Source organism: Zosterops lateralis (assembly GCF_965231275.1).
Source record: "Zosterops lateralis genome assembly, chromosome: 4".
Taxonomy (NCBI): Eukaryota; Metazoa; Chordata; class Aves; order Passeriformes; family Zosteropidae; genus Zosterops; species Zosterops lateralis.
In genome coordinates, this window is record NC_139765.1 from 38492870 (window position 1) to 38512842 (window position 19973).

The following is a 19973-nucleotide window of genomic DNA, read 5'->3' on the forward strand; positions in this document are numbered from 1 at the left end:
GTTCACAGGCTGAAGGTCAGTGTGAAAGTGCTGTCCTGGGACAGGTCTGCATAGATATGGAAGCCAGTATACCAGAAGAGTATGGGAATCAGGAACAAACAAACTGACTTATAATTGTGGATAGGGAGCAAAAAGGGCAAATATACACAACATAATGCAAGAGAAATCACAATTATTAAATTTAGGATCTTATGATGGATCCCTTTGTCAAGGTCAGGTTTTCCTCCTCAGGACATTCTGCTGAAAACCTTTGTTCTACTGAAGAACCTTGTTGGAGTTGCCCAAAAACGACATGTGATAGATATTTTTGCCATAACAGCACAACACAGTTTATACATTTATTTGAATGATACTCGTAATCCTGAAATTTCAAAGGTTTTGATTTTCAGGTACTTGGTTCTTCCAAAATGAGACCAGAGTAAGCTTGTGTGTGTTCAAAGTGAGCAATCCGAGTACAAGGCCCTGTGAAATGGAAAGTGAAGTAAGTAAATTCAGCTTAGTGTTTTAGACTAAAAAGGATCTCCTTCTATAAGGAATTGAGAACAACAAAAGGATTCCCATCTATTTCACTTTTGGTGCATTTTCTGAATTCAAGGAGGTGAAATTAAACATAAATTAATATTATTTCTTTGGGACAAAATTTTATTTTCCAGCCTGTCCACTGACAAAATTAACCTCTAAACAAAATCTTTGGAATTTATTTTGGACCTGATTTTTATTGTTCATTAAGGAGTAAAAGTTAGTAACATCTATAATAGTGTAACCTACGTCTCCCTCAGAGCTGGAATAAACAGAAATTTTAACGATCTATAAAGTTTTATGAGTGACTGAACTTTAGTCAACAGTGTTTCAGTGGGATTTCTAGAAACATCAAAAGAACAAAAAGTCCAAATGTAGCACCATTCCACTTTGGTGGCTAAGAATTAATAAAGTTAAAACCTCTTCCAAACTCTGTCATTTAACTCCATAGCATAACTCTTGTTACACTAAGGTTCATTGCCAAGAATTCATAGTAGTAGAAGTAGCAAATGAAAAATGGCCAGAAAGAGCATAGTTTTGTTAGGAAACACGGTCTGGGTACAAGATTTTGGCTTCTGTGAAAGAAGGGGAAGTGGCCAAAGCTACTTGAGTGTAACAGCCTCCCGATATTATGCAATTATGTAACAATGAGTCCCGTCATCAATATCCATTTTAGCTGTCTCAAAAGTCCTGAGCAATCCAGTGCCATAACCTCTCCCAAAGTGCATCAAGTCAATAGCCCAAAGAGGTTCCCAAGACCTAAGCAAGCAGAATAATAATGATAGCTGAGAATAAACACCTTTGTTCAGTAAAATTAATCATTGTAATGCTAGAATGTGTGACCAGGTCATTACCTTAAAGGCACGTCTCGATGTGGCAGCTGAGCAATCATGATGAAAAAGCTCATATGCAGAGGGCATGAAGCTGTTCTTTCCTAGCTCATATCTAGGCTGAGGGAGGAAGACCTTATGAGTGAAAATCTGAGCTGGAACTGGCCAGCGTGTCACTGGTGTAGGCAGGAATACTGCTATGGCTATAAGATACTGCCATTATCTTGGGCTTGTGTTCACTAACTGGCAGGAGAAGAGATGAGAAGACAAAGAGAATGTATGTAAGATAGACAAAACAGATGAAGCAGCAGAGGCTAACACAGCACTAACCCAGAAACTGAGCTTCCCTTGCTGAGAAGAGGTGTAGTTATAGGGAAACCCTTTCACTGTACTTTAATGTAGGCAGAACTAGCCATGCACACTCTCTCCTGCAGCCATTTGAGGCTTGAGGCCTCAAAAATGTATCTGCAGAGCTGGAGGGAGGAGACTGTGTAGTTTCTATAAAGTCCCTAATTTGTTACTGATTTCTATAGGTTAGGCATCTAAACATTAGGTTAGGCACTTAATACCTTTCATGGACATGGCCCCCTATCCTTACAAAAATAAGATGACTTGGATACCTTATTAACAATTCCCAAGAGACATTCCCCACAGTCACTGCTAGCACTTCAAAAAGGAGCAAGGGCTCCCATGTAGGTCAGAGACAGGTAGCAAAAGCTACAACTCTTCTCAATGTCAGTCGTGATGGATGACTTCAGTGCGAGTTAGATGAAAGTATACGAGAAGTACAAATTGAACAGGATTTAGCAGATGTGTTGAAACCCCAGCCTTGCATTTGCTAGACCAGTGGAGGAAGGGAGTTATGGAGTTTATTTCTCTGTCCCCAGATGGAGAAGACTGCAGGGGAGGTGAAATTAAGTATTTTCCATAGGACTAATTTTTTTTTTTTTTTTTTCATAGGGGATGGGCAGATGAAAGCATAGAGGTGATTAAGGAAGAAGCAGAGTGGTGATCAAGGCTGTCATCTTCATCAGATCACAGGCAGAGGCTGACAGTTTGATAGGCCAATATATTTGACAGATAGGGTGAGGCTAAATGTGAAGGATCTTAAAGGCAAGGGTAAGTTGCTTGTGCTCAAAAATGCGAAACCACTGTGAAGACACAAGGAGAGTGGTGATGCAGCCAAAGCAATGACCTGGAGACAGGATTCTAATCCTGCTATTTTAGATGGAAGTGGAGGCAGCAATAGTGCTGGAACATGGCTGGAGACCGGATTATTACAGACAAAAGGCAAAAAGGTGCGCTGCTGCTATGAGCCTTAGCTGGCTGCTGCAAGAAAGGATAAATCTGTGAGCTATTATGTAAGAGGAGGAAAATTGACTTGGCTCATACAGTGACTGATAGAGGGAGGAGAATCTAAAATTTTCCCTGATCATAGGCTGGAGAAAGTATGAGGTTAAGAGCAGTGAAAAAAATTGGGAAAAAAATTGACCATAGATTTGGTTTTAAACATTAATGATTAATGATTAAATGATTGTCAAAGATGTGAAAGTGAACTGTTAGAATGAGGATTACCTAGAGGGAGAGAGAGACATTTGCAGAGGTAAATTTTCAGGATATGGGAAACCTACAAATGGGATAGAGCTCAAATCTTTAAAGAAAAATTTCTGCCTCTCTGACTTCTTCTGTTGTCTAGGTAGCTGGAAAAGTCATGGGCATCACTAGGTATTTGATTACTAAAACATAATTTGCTAAATTTTGTTAAGTTTTTCTCACTTTTACAACAAGTTGTGCATTGGTTACATGGCCAATTGACTTCACTCCAGACATTCCAGAAACTGATAGGGGACCATTGGCAATAATGGTCATAATAATTCATGGGTTTATGAAAAAAGACAATACTTTCAGTGCAGTGATAAGACCCACCCCAAAATGTGACAATTTACTAGATGCAAAATGGGCCGGGTCTTCTAAAAATTTTATATAAAGTCAATGGACAGGAAAATACTTGATGGACATGTCATTCTCTTCAAAACCACCAGCTTTGCAGCCAGGTTGGATTAAGTCCCATCAGCATGCCATGGTTCAGTTTTTCTGTACTTGCCTTTCTGACCCCCTCCTCAGTAATTTTTATTGATGGACTTGGCACTTTTCTTGCCTTTCTCAAGGGAAACGGGGCAGTAGGGGCTTCTCTGCTCTCTTTTGGTCACTCGTTAAATCACAGAGTGGCAAAGTTGATGTCTAATGTGAGACATCAAGATGAGCTGGCCTTCAAATTTGCTCCAGGACCCATCTTATGACAGGTTTAACTCCACCAAAGAGTATCAACAACATTCTCACAATTTTTTTCTGAGAAGCCTCTACAGAAACTATTTGAAGAGATAGTAGTAATTATTTCTTCCTACAAAAAATTTATTGAAAATGTCTAAAAATCAGAGTGATGGTTGGAGAGCTGAGTCTGATAAACAGAACATCTAACCAACCTTTTTGGCTTAAGAGAAAAAGAAACAAGTCAAGCCTTTGTATACCTGAAATAATTATTAAGAGTTTTTAATAGGAAAAGACCAAATTTGTTCAGCTTCTTTCATAGTTAACATGTCTGATGGGTTGAGGGAGGGGAGGGAAAATCATGCATACTTTTTACACAGTCTGGTTGAATAGCTGGCAAGTGCACCTGTAGGGCATATGTGAATGAATAAAGACACACATGTTCACTTTAAAGGACACCGTCAGCTTGCTTCAGAGTTTTTGTTTGCTCTTTAATCTTCATTAATACCCTCTTAGAAGCTTAAATCCCATTATTTATTTCCCTATTGATTTCCTTCTTCTTTTTCCCCTTGTCAAACTCTTTCTCTGTGTGTTTGTTTTGCTTTGTTTTGAGTGGAGATAAAATTAACACAGCTGGTCTTTTTTAACAACCCAAACAACTCCAATTTGTACCACTCTTTATCAGGGCAGTGAGAGCAAGGACAAGAGCATCAGCAGACAGAATGCTGTGTGGGCACACCAGGAGAGTGCTGCTCGTGGTGCTGTGCTCTGGCTGGCCTTTGAGAGGGCACCAAGGCAATGCAGTTCCTGTTTTGGTCACCTGGACCTGTGAGGGAGGACAGACAGATTAAAGAGGTTCAGTTCCTCTAAAAATGTGAGTAGTCACTTGTTGCTCCTTCTTGAACAAAATTAATTAAAAAACAACAGTGACCTTTGTCTTAGTCTGCACAATCGCGTTAACACTGATCCAATTATGTAAAGGGATGTGGTATAAGTGCTGCGAAATTTGAGCACTTCTTTTTCAATTCTTGCTGCTGTTATGAGCATGGGGCTGTTTGCAGTGATGCAGAGCTCCATGAAGAGCTCTGGGGGCAGAGGCTGCCTGTACTTGCCATCACCTCAGGGTGCTGCAGGCAGTAGGCACATCATAAGAGGCAGCCAGTAAAAGTCCCCTGCTCCTCACCCTCTCCATACGTGGGACAAAAGGGTGCAAAGCAGAGCTTGTCACAAAAGCAGTGGTGGCAATGGGTCATTCAGAGTACTGGGCTTCCCAGGTAGATTGAAGTGGGGGGAAAGAAAAGAGCAGAGAAGCAGGTAAAGGAGAGTTTCCTAGTCAATCTGCGCTGCAATAAGTCTCTGCTGCGACCTACAGCTACCTTTGGAGATTTATCTGTGGCCATTTCTCACTTGGACATTGCCTGTAGGGTCTGGTCCAGAACAGATTAGTTTAGCTGCTGACTCTCATTTTAAGGTATTTGATCAAGTGAGAAAACTGGCAAGAAAGCAGCCGACGTTCAAGGGTCAAATAATATTTCTGTCTTCATCTTTGCAGCTTTGTCAAAATCCAGTAACTCTCCTTTAAAGTTCTGCGTGGATGAAAGGGTTTTGTGGTTTCACTAAATTTTCACTCTAAAGGGAGGAGCATTGCCTTTGACAGCTTGTTTAACACTGAATGGAGACAAGCAGGACTGGCACTGACCTTGTGCTGGTGCTCTCTCTAATAGTGTGTTTGCAATGTTTGGGCCAGTTTGCAAATGAATCCTTGCAAACAAAGTGCATGAAGGTCTCATTAAATATAAGTGCTTGGCTAAACCATACAAAATAAGCTGTGCAAGAGATCCAAATCTGGTGTTTCATCCATTTTTGAGATTTCAGAGGACCGTTGTCCTTTGGAACATGACTCTCCAAAGGTTGTCATAAAAGACCAGATTCTGATCTCAGCAATTGATACAAAAGCAGAGCAAAATAACAGGGTGAAAAGAGAAATTCACACCCAGTCTATTACTGGATTAAGTGTTTTATGTTCCCACTCGTTTTTCAGCTTGTCCCATGATCAAAAAACCCCAAAAATTCCTCTGATTGCACCAGTCCTTAAGCCATTCATTGACAACATGGGTTTTCCTGTTCCTTTCATCTGCTGCTGAAAGATAATACACAAAGACAAAGAAAGCACCCTAAAAATGCCGAGATGAAAAGCCATCCTCACAAGGAGGTCAGAGGCGGCTGTTCCATCCTCTGTTGGGTAGTGCCCGGCAGGACCGGTGCAATGGGCTCCACCATTCAGGGCTTCCTTCTGCCACCTTCTGCCCCTCGGCAGTACTGCGAGCCGGGAGCAAACGGTTCAGCACAAGTCTTCGGTCTGTGGCAGCAGGACCCAGGCCTTTGTTCAAGGTTAGATGGTCTGATGATAGTCATACATCAGGAAATAGTTGGAAATAACCTGTTAACAACAGTAATTATGCTTTATGGAAGCGATGCTCTAAAGTGCTGTTAGGTAACCCTGTCTGAACACATGCATAAAGAGAATAGCTCACATATGTAAGAAAATGTTTTTTCTCTGAGTTTTTTTCACCTTGACGTTGGCTATCCCCACTCATGTAGAAGAAGAAGTCTCATCCATCCCAATGAGGTAAGACGCCCAGCATTTTTGCAAGACAAACAAGAGGGCATTCAAGGAAGAAAGCAAGAAACCACCTACTTTCACAGTGTTAGTAGATGTGTGCACACTCCTGTAGATGCTCAGATGTTTTGCCTCCTCATAAAAACCCTTTAGCTTCCTTTGCCCCACTTTCTTTTAAACTTTCAGACTGAAGGATCTCATTCAGAAAGGGGTAAGGCTAGTCTATGGATACCTCTCAAGATTGCCCCATGTCAGTACACCTTAGTCCTTGTCGTAGCTGGGTGGGTTATGAATATTTGAAAATATTTTTCATAAATAAACAGGGCATTGTTTAGTTTCTGCTGTATCCATGCACCAGACCGCCAGCTATCTCACATCATTCAGCTTTTGCATTGGTATTCTGCTGCATTTTTTTTCTTATTGGTTAGTAAATAATGTTTTCACCTTTTGAGAAAACCTCAGCTACAAGCTATATTTACACATATATTCTGTGAGGCACTTGCTGCTGGCATTTAAACAAAGATAACAGTGACAGCTACCAAGTTATGTTCCTGCTATTTAGGTCTAAGATACAGCCCTACCCAAGAAGGAGTAGTTCAGTTATCTTCTGTTTTTTCCTAAGGAAAAAAAAATATTTATTTTTCTCATACATTTATGTCAATTTGTATTTTCTAATATGTTTTTCCTCAACTCATTTGGGCCCTGGAGGTGCCTTTTTCTTGTCTATTTACAAATATTTTCTCAGAAGTATAAGGTAAAAACCCCATTCACCTCTGACTTGGAGTTAGGGACGTGGAAGTCCCTTCCCTGCCAATTTCTATGAACAACCATGTCTAAAAGCTCAAATGACGGCTTTCCTGGCAAAATCCTGCTTCTCATTTCCCTTCTTTTGTTACATTTTTGCCCTTCACAAAATAATTAATGCTTTCTGTTCTGCTTTCTCTTACCTTCCACCAATCTTTGTTTAATTTTTGACTTTGTAAATTTGTTTTGGAATAGAAAGGTCTTTCTCTTAGCTCCTTCTAACAATCTTGTGTACTACATTTTATGAATGGCTGTGATTTTTACAGACTACAGCTTATTTGGGTGTGTGATTTTGCAGTAGTAAGGTTTTCAATAAAATTCTTCTCACCACAGATGTTCAGCTAAGTAAAAAGCTGACCTTTTTTTCCAGTTCTACTTGGGGTTATTTTCATGTGTTAAGCACATCTAATTAACATTGGCACATTAATTTTGTCATAAGAGTGGAGACAAGAAAAACTAAGTAAACCTTGATGAAAATATCAAAATACAGAGAGTTTTTGGTTTTGTTTTGTCATCATACATATTTTATTTTATTTTGTGGTTAGGGGCATTCTCTGTACAGTCCTGAGAAAGATGTAGGGTTTATTGTATCTTGGTGCCCAAACAGCCGAGGTGTCAATGAACTTTTCCAAGCATATAGAGCTGGTCACTGGGGGTTAAGCAGGGCTCTGACACAGCACAAGTCCTGGACATTTTCAGGACCGAAGTCTGAAGTAATGAAAAAAACCAAGTAAAATGATGCTATTTACATACTGAAGAATAAGATATATTCAACAGACAAAACCTCCCAAAAAACCAGTGAAAAGGTATAAAGCACTGTGAAAAAGTTATGTTTAGTTTACAATTGCTGGAACAATACTATCTTATTAAAATTTGCTAAAAGATGCAGTATCAATTTCACTCCAGTAAAGAAGCTGAGCATACCCTGGAAAAAGAGAGTTAAGTAAAAGAACATTTTGTTTGCAGCAGTGTAGCTTTTCCTTCCTGTTTCTTCAGCAAATATGTGCATTATAGTACACATAATATTTTAATTTAAACAGTAATGTGCCAGGCACCAACAGTTACACATCATTACACACAAGTTCTTATCTTCCCTTAAGGTGTGTTAGTACATAACGTGTAACATATATGTGAGCGAAGTCTCCATCATTACATGAGTTTCACATACCAGTTATTGTTATCTACAAAAAGTTATTTATTAACAGAATAAAGGAGGAGAGAGGTGGGTGCAGTTTCAAATTACTTTTGCCTAACTTCCGGTTGCATGACTCACAAATGGAAGGGTGTGAATGTGTATCTAAAGCTGCGTTTAATTTGTCTGTCTCTGTTCTCTGCTCATAGTTTAGCACTGCCCTTGTATAGCCCCATCTCTCTTGATTTCCCTTGCCCTAAAATAGTCTACAATATTCTTCTTCCCCCTGATTTCCCCAGTATTTCCCTGTCATTAGTCTTTGCCCTGTTCTCTCCCCTGCTCCTGATGCTGGAGCAGAGCATTTGGTTTGGAGAAGTGCTGGGATTGCAAAAGCCTGCTTTGTGTGCAGCAGTCAGAGTCAGTATTGCTTGGCCATGCCCCAAAAGACTTTCTGTAACCAGAGCTGCAGCCAAAGTAGTTATACCAATTTGGCAAATGTAGAGGATTCTTCTGTGCACCAAGTACACTGGGATTGCTCTTTAAATGCCTTTACGTTTTCTCATGAAATCTGCAGTGACGCCCAAACAAGCCTAATGTGGTTAAGAACTCAGTCCAATGATCTCACATCCTCCACTGCAGTTGAAGGCTCATAAACACATTTTGTCTGTATTGGGATGCTGTCACAATTTGGGAGACACATTGCCTGGAAACACAATAGTTGGTTATGAAAGTCTAGTTTGATGCTGAGAGATCACAGCCAGATGTTGCATTCCAGTAATCGAAAATGAGTTATTGCAGGAACAAATAAAAAGTAGTGAAATGCTAATTTTATATAGCTCCTTTTTTTTTCCTGCTTCTTAAAAACATCATTTATTTTTATCTTTGAAAGCAGGGACTACTCAGAGGAGACAATGGTGACTAGGAGAAGAAATCCAAAGAACTGTAGAATAAGTAGAGCTAGTTGTGGGAGACACTTCATATTATTCATTAATTTAGGATGTAGATCTGATTACAGAATATGTATCTGATTACATGCATTAAGCATAGCAGAGTTCCAAGAGATGACCAATAGACTGTACAATCAACTGGTGCAGGAGTAAAGATGGATATTAGAAGATATGGTAGATAAAATGTTTCACAGAAAATTCAGAATTTGCAGATACCTGCTGCACAAGGCAATCTCAAGGCTATTCTTCCAGGTAAGTTGCAAAATAAATGCAGAAATGTAAGAGATCTTTTCTATCCTATTTCTATAAAGCATGTGATGGGATGCCAGACAGGGGAACATCTGTTAAACCAGTGGAGATCAACAGAAGCACTCTGTGGTGGGTAAGGAGATGCTTAAAATAGAGATGTAATCAGATAGTGATGAAAGGGAAGATGCTGTCATTGAAGGAAATTAGTTCATAAAGGAACAGAGCAGAAGCAGAAAAGGGGCAGACTTAGGATCTTTATTTTTTAATATTTTTCCTATAGTGTGGAGAATGGGAGAACCCAATGGGAAATGATAGTGGCACAAAGGATTGAGAGATGATCAAGATATGAACAATCAAGATATAGAGAAAAAGCTGAAAGGCCTGAGGCCTTGATTAGAATGGGATGAATTTCTGCAAAATATAATGTCAAGTATTTATCTTGGACAGTGATAAGAAAAAGCATTGTGTCATAAACCAGAAACTAATCTGGTAAAATCTGAGGATGGGAACTTGGACGTATCATTTACCAGGATAAGTAGGTACTATTGCTGTGATACAGACAAGAAAGACAGTTATGGATCAGGAGAGAAATTACATGTAGAAATAGGGATGGCTATTGCAGTTTTTCAGACCTCATATGGAATTCCATATCCATTAGTGGGGCTCCGTTATTCAGGAAAGATGAACTCAAATGGAAGTGATGCAGGGAGACAGAGTAAGGTTTGGCATCTTGTGAGGAGAAACTAGGAGAATGTGGCATCTTTTGGACAAAGCAGTCTTTCAGTTCATAAAGGTGTTACAGAAAGAAAATAACTATTTAGGCTAAAAACCGTAGTTTTAAGGAAGGACAGAAATCAAGTATATAAATGTAAACTGGCCACATGCAAATTTTAGAATGGAAGTTAGAAAAAAGTTCCTAACCAGAATAAGATGAGGAGTAGAGGAAGTGGAGGAAAAAACCTACAAATTAGAAGATAGTAAAAAAGGACATAATACAGTATCTGCACTAACAAGAGAACGCCTTACATGACTCACTGAGCTCAAAGACCAATTTCTTAAATTAAAAATTATATTTTTATAGATCATGAAATCATCATAGATGTGGCAGTGAAGTACAGTCTAGCTAAATGAGGCTGGATTCTTATGTTCAGATGAGGAGAGAGCATTAAGATCATCTATTCTGAAATTTAATGTAAGACAGCCCATAGAAATTCATTCATTTTTGCCCCAGGCTCAATGCCTCTCTTTGATCTAAAGCACATCTTTTCAGAAAGGTATTCAGATTTACTTCAGTTAAGTAGGATCCAACACATTTAACAGCAACTTCTATTGAAACTGCAGTGCAGAGGGTTTGAGAGAAGAGCTTTTGACCTTCATGATTTTTTTCCTTTTTGCCATTGTTGACAGGTTTTATGAGGAAATACATCAGACAGATCATTGTGGAAGATATTAAACTTCCTACATCTATTCTGATCTGATGAACTCCTTTTCAATATTTTCAGGAGTTAATGGCCTGTGGTATGTTTCTTCTGCTACTAAGACCAATTTTAAAATCAGTGAAGTTATTCCCATTTATACCAGGTAATAATTTTATCCTCTATGTATATGATTAACAGACTTCCTGGGATGAGTAAATATTTTCTAAGTACCCCAACAGATTGGAAAATATCTTATCTATAACCTGCATACCTTATATCTATATCTTATATATAGCTATAGCTATGTAGCTATATGTCTTATCTCTGAGTAAAGCCATTCAACTTTGGTTTATGGTATGATTTGTGTAATGCACAACATTTAAATTCTTGCACAGACAGAAGTCTTTTAAAATAGTCTTTTTAAAATACAATAATACCTATTTTCTTTAATACTAGATTCTTAAATTTGGCATATAATCTAAGATGACCCTTTTAATTCAGTCTAAAGAATTTATCTCTAAAAAAATATATTCTTGCCAACAAAAAAAATCTCACCTGTTTTATATACTTACAATGGATCACCTTCAGGTTAGAAAACTAACTTTTAAGATGCTGTCATTAAATTAAAGGGATCGTATTTAAAAAGTATGGAAAAGAAATATCCTCGTGACAGGGTGTTCTGGATGTCTGTTACAGAATAAATTTGGAATAGTGCAGGGGTAAGACTAAACCATCACAGCAGTACTCAGATGCTAGCAGGCATCTGATTTCTGTGTGATTGGGTGAAAGAGCAGGAGAAAAAGCCTTTTACATCTGTGAATAAATTTGACTCATGAAGAACTGTGCACCTCAAAACCCAAGAACAGAACTAAATCCAAGTGTAGTTATATAGTGATTAGAGTAATGGTTATTTTTCTCTTGCAACTTTTTTGTTTGATGGTAGTATTTCCCTGACACCATTCTGGAGGTCTCAGGCACCGTGGAGCACCCAGCAGTGTATGCCCTGGAGGATGATCGCACTATGCCTGACATCTTTAACAACAAGCTTACTGTGTGCAGCATTGCGGTTATGCCTTATTGAAAGACTCTTTCAAAAGCATAATATTTTTGATTCTAGATTTTGAACTAAAACCAAAATCAAAATCCTTGCATAAAAGCATTTTTTTTTTTTTTTTAGATATCATCAGCACACTGTTAAGTATATCTTTTGTAAGGATAGTTTGAATATGATTAATCTGTACTACGGTGCTATGAAAAGAAAGAAAATGTGTCCAAACTCTCCTTTTAGCTACAGTAGTCAGCACAGACATCTGGAGGTCAAGTATTTTTAGAGGTCTGACTTGGCCTAGAGTCTGACCCCCATGTGCATGAATCATCACAAGGATTAATGAAGTGTATAAAGTGTGTGTGCTTGTTAATCTCATCTATGGACACAACAAAGGAAGAAATTCTTCACTTCGGGAGAGTGAATGGTTTAGCAAAAAGAAGACACAAAGCCTAGACTTAAGCTGATGAGAAGCCTACAGCTTAATGGAAGAGTGTCTTTTATTATCTTAACTGCAGCAACTGTGTTCCTAGGAGAAACAACATGAAAATGATCCTGCTTTACTTTTAGTTGTAAATTTTTGTCCCTTTCCTTTTGGTATTCTCACCTCTGTTTTAAATGTTATCTATGAAAAAGATTCTATTTTAAATTAAAACTAGAGTTTCATCATTTCCATTTATTTTAGTTCACACTTCCTGTAAGTTCCTCTGGCTCATGCTATGAATATAAACATGATTGCTCAAGATTTGGCTTTGGCCAAATACCTTCAAAGGGGCAAGTGGTTCTCAGATAACATAAAATGAGGAGTACACTAGCTGAATTTTGTCTTGAGTTTTTCCATCCACTCTGACTGAGGTCTCTGCTATTCCAGCTATCCACCCTGGAATGATACTATGAGGCAGAGTAGTTTCCTAAAGATTGTTTTGCCTGTCCTTGAAGAGGAGGATTTTAAATTTTCAGTTATCTCTAAGACCAACTGTATGCAGAGCTTTGAAATTCTTCATGGATGGCATCAAGAAAAGGCTTGTTTTCAGATGCTCCTCCCTTGTGGTATCGTAGTGTCTGTCAGAGAAGGAGTCAAGGAGAGAGAGCACTTATGACCTACAAACGCCTGAGTTGGTTTCTAATAACTTCTACAGCTACAGAAGCCCCCAGATTATTCCAGCATGTATATTTTTTTTCTTTCTATCTCATTAAGGGAAGGTCTTGCACACCTTTTGTTGCATTGAAGAGACTCATCTTTATGCAACAGTCAGGACTATCCCAGTTCCATGTGTTTGTCTGATCAGAGGGAGGTAATCCCAGATAATTTGTGGAAGATGAAAAAAAGAGGAGCTATTTTTACAGTAGTGTTTAACATTTGAAGCTTAGTGCTGGATGGTTCTGAGATTCCTCTGAAAGGAAAATTCACCACTCTCAGCTCTGATTGCAGGCTTGAGAGGCCAACAGTCCCTCAGCATGGGCTTCTTAGCTTTTCTGATGAGGAACAGGCTCTTTATAGCATCTTTCTTCAATGGCTTCAGAAGGAAATTAGTTTTTAGTGCAAATGTAAATCGCACATGTGCAAGTTATAATTCTGGATCACTGCCAGTAGGTAAAGTCTCTAACTCTGCTATTTAGTAGTTACTATACAGTTTGCAGTAATACTCTTCAGTTCTCTTCCTGTCCTTTCAGCTGCAGAAAAAACATTTGGAAAGGAAAGAGTGTTTTTATGTATAGCGGGGATAAATGAATAGCACTTGTGGGACAAAGATGAATGGAAATTGAAATAAGAGTTTTTTCAACAAATGTATATAGTCTGCAAATGACAGAATTTTCATATTCAAGTTTTGTGAAAAACAGCACTCAGGTAGAAATAAGAGCTTTTTGTGTGAGGGGATTAAACTGAAAAAGCAATACAACTGTCTGAATCAGAAAAGACCCCAGTGCCCACAAAGTGCTGCAGAGAAGCAGAGTTTAATGTCAGTGGGATTGTGAAGGTCAGTGAGCAGATGAGGGTTGATGGAAACTCCTCTCTGGACTGTGAAAAGACCATAGACATCTGGTAGAATACTCCCAGAGGATCTCTGAGTTCCAGGGGGTTGTGAAGCCTTTAGCTCACTCGCTATGCTATGGTATTTTGATAGCATCACTTTGTCTGCAGCAACTATAGAAAAATAAAGAAGCTCCCATTCAACTTTCAGAGCATGGATGTTTTATCTCAAATGAAACTTAAGGAATTAATAATGCTGAAAGCTAAATCTTACTTACTTACTTACTTATGTATATTAGTTTTGCTTACTTATATTAGTTTTAAATTGTTTTTAATGCTTTTGCCAAACAGAGGTATGCCTCACTGAAATAGGGGGTTGAGTGTCAAATTATCCTGAAATAGAAGTTTGCTTGTCAAAATAAATATCAAATCTGCATTTTTTGAGAAAAATTTTATGGCAGATGTTATGGACTTCCCGTGTACTAATGCTAAACATAACTAGTGACCACATTGCCTGCCCACCTGCATTACGTAGGATTTTCATGTGAAGCATTAAGATTGCCTCTTTATAGGGAATAATGTAATTATAGTTGCATAACTCATGTCTATAAAACAACAACAGAATGACCTAGTTCTCATTTTCTAACTGATGAGTATCTAGTTTTGTACGACAAAATGACTGTATATCTGTCTGGGCCTCATATCATTGGGACATTTCCCACTTACGGATGGAGGGCAGCAGGGAAAATTGAGAGAGAAAGTGTTACATTTCTCTAACAGGTTTATTGCTTTTCCTTGGAAAAAATATGGCAGTAGAACAGTTAGCTGTATTATTTCAAATTTGTTCTCACAGTGCAAAGGAGCCTTATAAACTTCTTTTGATTTACATAAGCATAAAAAAAATTAGAATTATTTCCTGGTGTTTAGACCTGAATATGAAATATGAATGTCTTCTCCAGGAAAAACACTCCTAGATAAGCTCTCCCCTGCTTGAAAAAAAGGCAATATTCTAGAGATGCATGTGAAACCTTTTGAGTCTTCATTGACAGAGGCTGTTCTCTGCATTTTTACGGTGCATTTCTTCACAGCAATCTGTTCTTTATGACAGTTCTTTATGACACAGATATTTTCAAGATACGCTGAAAATGACAGAGGTCAAAAATACCACCCCATAGGTAAGTCACAGTTCCTGTACAGGAAGCCCTGCCTATATAATAACCTACGAAAAACCTTTTCATTATGGGTTCTTTAGCAAGCATTTTTTTTCAAGTTAGACTTTATAATATACTCACAGGCAAGATAGTGAGGCCCTTACTGACACTGGTTTTCATGTTAATCCATGATGAATTAAATTTGAAACCACCGAAAGCTTTTAAATCTGGAGATATACAGTTTAGATGAATCCTGACCAGAAGCTGGGAAATAGGAAATCCTTGACATAAGCTCTGACATAAAAGAAGAGCTTAGTTCGTCAAGTACAAAAATGAGCTCAATTAGGTAAAGTGGCAGTAAACAAAAAGGTCTGGAGAGGAAGGGAGAGTGTAAAGAGAAATATGTGGATTAGGTATGCAAGTTTATTCATCCTTAAAGACTTATTTTACTTTAATACTAGTCAAGTATCACTCAAATCTTAAAGATATGTATTTCAGAGAGTTTTCAGATGAAAGGCTCAGAAGAAAACCAGTGGTGTATGGGAAGAGAAGGCTGTGCCCTTTGGGAGGCAGAGTGATCACAAGCTGCTTGAGGTTTGTTTTCTGCAAGAGCTGGTACCTTAGGGGAAGTGAGAGTGTTTGAGACACTAGACCTTGCTAAAACAGGAACATACGAGTGTTGTTGGCACCAGGCCATGGAGCACCCGGGTAGGAGTTTAGCACAGAGCTGGATGGGGATTTTCTGGTGAAAGTTTTGTCAGAATAGAAACTTTTTGTGAAGACAAATATCCCCATTTAAACTCTCTCCCTGGGGACAAGATATACAGGGCTATAACAAACCTCTCACCAGCACCCTTATGGCCAACAAACTCACCTGGTTCACAGAAATGCCTGTGGCCCCTGAGGGCCTCTTTTGGTATGAGGGATATTTTACATCCACACTGCCTTTCTCTAGGTCTCTGAGGAGAGGAGAGCATCAGGGCAACACAGCTATGCATTTCCTAGACCAGAGCTGGGGCTAACAAGGCAGACAATAGGATCTGCCTGCTCCTGTGTGTATGGACATGTCCTGGATGTCCAGGTTTGTTTTGATGATCAGGCCCCTGCCTCTTGTGAGCTGGGTTGTTCGCCAACTCAGTTCGGGTTATATCTTTTATATAAAGAGTTTGTGTATCTCTTAGCTGGAGTGCAGAAGATTATAGTCATCCTGAAAGAAATGTTTACATAGCTAATATTTACAAGCACCACTTATTTAAAAAGGAAAGCAAAAACCCTAACAAGCAAGAAATCAGTTCCCAGTGGGACACTAAGAGAAGCCCAGTTCACTCTTGTAGCCCATAGGAAGTGGAGAGTCTTCAGGTCCTGTTCTGAGACACAACACTGCTCATTACTGTACATTCAGGGTGTGGTAGAACAGAAGACAAGAAAGGAAGGAAGTCAGTATTTGGCAGAAGGAGGTCACACCAGATAGCTTTCTGGGTGGATTATACCTTGTTCTGAGCTGTAACAGGGGTGGGGCTGGGGTCAGAGAACTGCTGAGCTGTAATCAATCAGTGCCTCTAAAAGAATGGGCTTGCAGCATTGGCCTACACATCTTGCTATGGCAACATAACTCCATAGCTTTGGGTGAGGGCAAATCCATCTCATGGCAAAACTTCTGCACACATGCCCACTGTGCAATAAAACTGAGACCGGATCCTCACTTCCTGTTGTCAAAAAGTGTCTACTGTGGAATAGAGATGCTGTCTCGTTGAGGAAACTCCAGTGTGGAATCCATCTCGTATGTCTTCAGATTTGTAGATTCACTTTTTGGTCAGTGGCAAGGAACAGGCAGTTCAAGGGCACTGTTCACCTGTCCTGTTTTTGTGTCTGCTTTAGGATAAGCTTAATCACTCCTTAGCAGTCTCCGTTCCTTGGAAGAAGCTGTGAAGGCACTCTAGACAGCTGATACAGCTGCCAATATACATGCCTAACACTGTTTGAAAAGACGCCTACTGCTTTTCACGTAGTCAGTTGCAGTATCAGCCTCGGACTCAACCATAGTTATCTAAACCCTGTGAGACATGGAAGTTTCCAAAAAGTTTATGGTCTCATAGTATTGTAAATCACAAATCAGCTCCCCAAAATCATGAAAATGGATTAAGACACATGATTAAATGTAATAGTACTGTCTTCTTTCTTCTACTTTTAATTCCGCATTTTGGGGTATATTTTTGGGGAGTTTTGGGGTATATTTTTCTCATGCTTTCCACTCATCCTTCAACTCAAGGCTTAAATCAAAGGATAGTTTAAAATGAGGGCAAGGAGTCTTGTAATTGACTGTGGGATTTGAGTATAAACTCAGCTGTCATGACAGTGCCACATATCAAGAATTAGATCTGTTAGGAAAGGATAGTATTTTGCTAAGAATCAGACATAAGAATATTCAATTTTATAATTTAATTATTAAGGCTTTTATAATATTGCAATAAGATGTAATTGCTAAGCTTGTAACTCAAAACTTGAGTTTTAGTAGACTAAGTACAAGCTTAGTCAGACCTTGTGTTGCAAGTATGGTCAATGGCAAGAACAGATACTAGAATTTTTCACTGGTTTGAAGGTGATTGTCCTACTATTTGCATTGCAAACATGCCTTTGCTAGGCAGCACACCCCATTTAGATGAGTGTTGAAATGCTGACAAGGCTAATGGCACTCAACACTTGCTTCACCTGGCATTATGGGTAAACAATTCACTGTGAAAGCATGAAAAAGCTCTTGTAACTTGCACTTCTGTTTAGATAGGAGTTTAATTAGGAAATGCAGAAACTTGTATTGAGTAGAGACCTCAGAGCAACAAGAGAGTTTGCAAGAGGTGAAATATCCCTTTGGCTGAAAGACAAGTGCAGTGACAGCCTGAAATCCATCTTTGCACACCTTATATAAGCTGAATCTACTGATTCAGCAGATCCTGAGATCTACCAATCCCTTTGAAGCTTCAAGCTCCACTCTGAATATGGTTCTTATCCACCTTCTCTGTTGTGCATTTATCACTCAAATGGGCAAAATCTCTTTTATTCTCCACTATTCACACCCCACCATTCAAGGACTTCACTGCTACCCAAGACAAATCAGTTTTTCAAGTCTGAACCTGAATGTGTGACTGGTTGTGCAGTGAATCATCTGATATGGGGCTTTGGTCACAGTCGGATCTTGTGGAAGCACCTCACAAGAGAAAAGGGAGGTTGTGAAACTAGACTAAAAAGACTCAGAATGAGGAAGGCTCACAGGTGAAGGAAGATAAAAACATTGTAAAATCAACTGTAACTGCTTGGGATTGTCAAAGGGGAGATTGTTTACTTCAAGTTCATTACAGACATACTGGCCTATTCTTTTTTTGCTGAAAATGTCTCTCTCTTTTCAATTTCCTGGGTGATCATGCTGTCAGAGCTCCCCTGTTGTGGAGGAAGCTACGTCTGTTGCGTCAAGAGGTTCCTGCCCTGTGCTGCACCCTGTGTATCAAGCTCTGCACTGATAACCCTCCTCTTCTAATCTGTAGAGGAGCAGTAAATAAATGGATTTTCAGAAATTCTTTGCTGGGAAAAGCTTTTGAGCAGTTTGTGGCACAGGCTTTGTTATTGGTAGGGTACAGCTGATTATCCAAACTGTTAGTGGAGGGGTAGTGGAAGCAATTTCATATTCAGACAAAGAGCAGCAAAATTTCTCATGTCATTCCTGTGATTTATAAGCCTCTGCTATTATCTGCATGACCTTCGTACTTGTAGGTACAACTAAGAATGTAATCTGTGCCATAATTGTAGCCTTTCCCTTCTTCAAGGCGTAACAAAGCACTGTGTAGCCAGGAAATAAGAAAGAGGCAATCATATGGAAAACTTAAGCTGAAAATTTATCTCTTATTGGAAACTGCTCATTTGTTTCTAAACTTAGATGGCATATTTTTACTTTGGATGCCATTAAATATAGATATGAAATATGTAGGAATTGTAGCAAAGTCAGATAGATACTGAGTTTCTCTTCAGCAGCTGTAATTCAGCATGTTGTAAACTGGGATCTTACCAGAACTTGCTTGTGGTTATGTTGAATAGACTTATTAAAAAAACCCCAAGCCAGGTCAAGAAACACCCCCAAAACCCACCAAAACCAAGGAACAGCAGAGGTTCCAGGCATTTGCATGTGAAATGTCCTTGCATACTGTCCTTTTTGAAGAGCCAGTGTGAATGCTCATGCTTGCTTTCTATATTATGGTTGCTCCAACACATTTTCCTTCAGACATCTCTGACTGAATGCCTGGGCTAAGCATCTCATAGACAACAGTGCTACAGCTCAAGCCTTCCTTAATCAGTGTCTACTCTGAGTGAAGATTTACAGCAGTGCAATTTTTGGTACATAATGCCATTGCAGAACTCCACTTATTATAAACTTTACTGCAATTGTATCACCTGATTGCAGACTTATCTTTTCAAATCCTGTATCACCTGTGATTCCCTTACTAACCTTTTGGTCCTTTGCATACATTTTAACATGACCATTTAAACTTTTCTCATGATTCATCCATGGCTATGGCCTCCCTCCATAACGACACCCACATTTCTCAATTTACTTATTGGAGCATGTTTACTTAGTAGAGTGTGTTAGATCTAAACCGTACCACAGAGTTGTTTCTCCCAATCCTTATAAAACCTGTATTTCATGGGTGCAATTATTTTTAGGAACTTTCTGAGATTAAGGCTGAATACTTAAAGTAAGGTAGTCAGACAGTTATAATATTCTAGAATTATAACAAGGATTATTACTCCAGAAAGGAGCACAGAAAGTCAGAGGCAGGTGTAAATCCACTCCTGAAAATGGCAAAGATGGTTAAGAGAGAAGCTGGAGGGGGTTGTTTTAAATGTAGAGTATTGGTGGCTTTTCTTGTGGATCCTACAAAAGCCAGATTCTAAGTTACATCTTTTTGTCACCATCTATAGGTGTGTTGTATTCTAACACTTCCCATTCTTTTCAAATACAGACAGCAGAATTG

At 38.9% G+C, this 19973-nt stretch overlaps 1 long non-coding RNA gene across 1 annotated transcript in view; it reads right to left on the bottom strand.

Annotated features, from left to right (window-relative positions):
* LOC310908063 overlaps positions 1 to 19973 on the bottom strand; it is a 54459-nt gene that overhangs the window by 32224 nt on the left and 2262 nt on the right. The gene's annotated exons all lie outside the window — the stretch shown is intronic.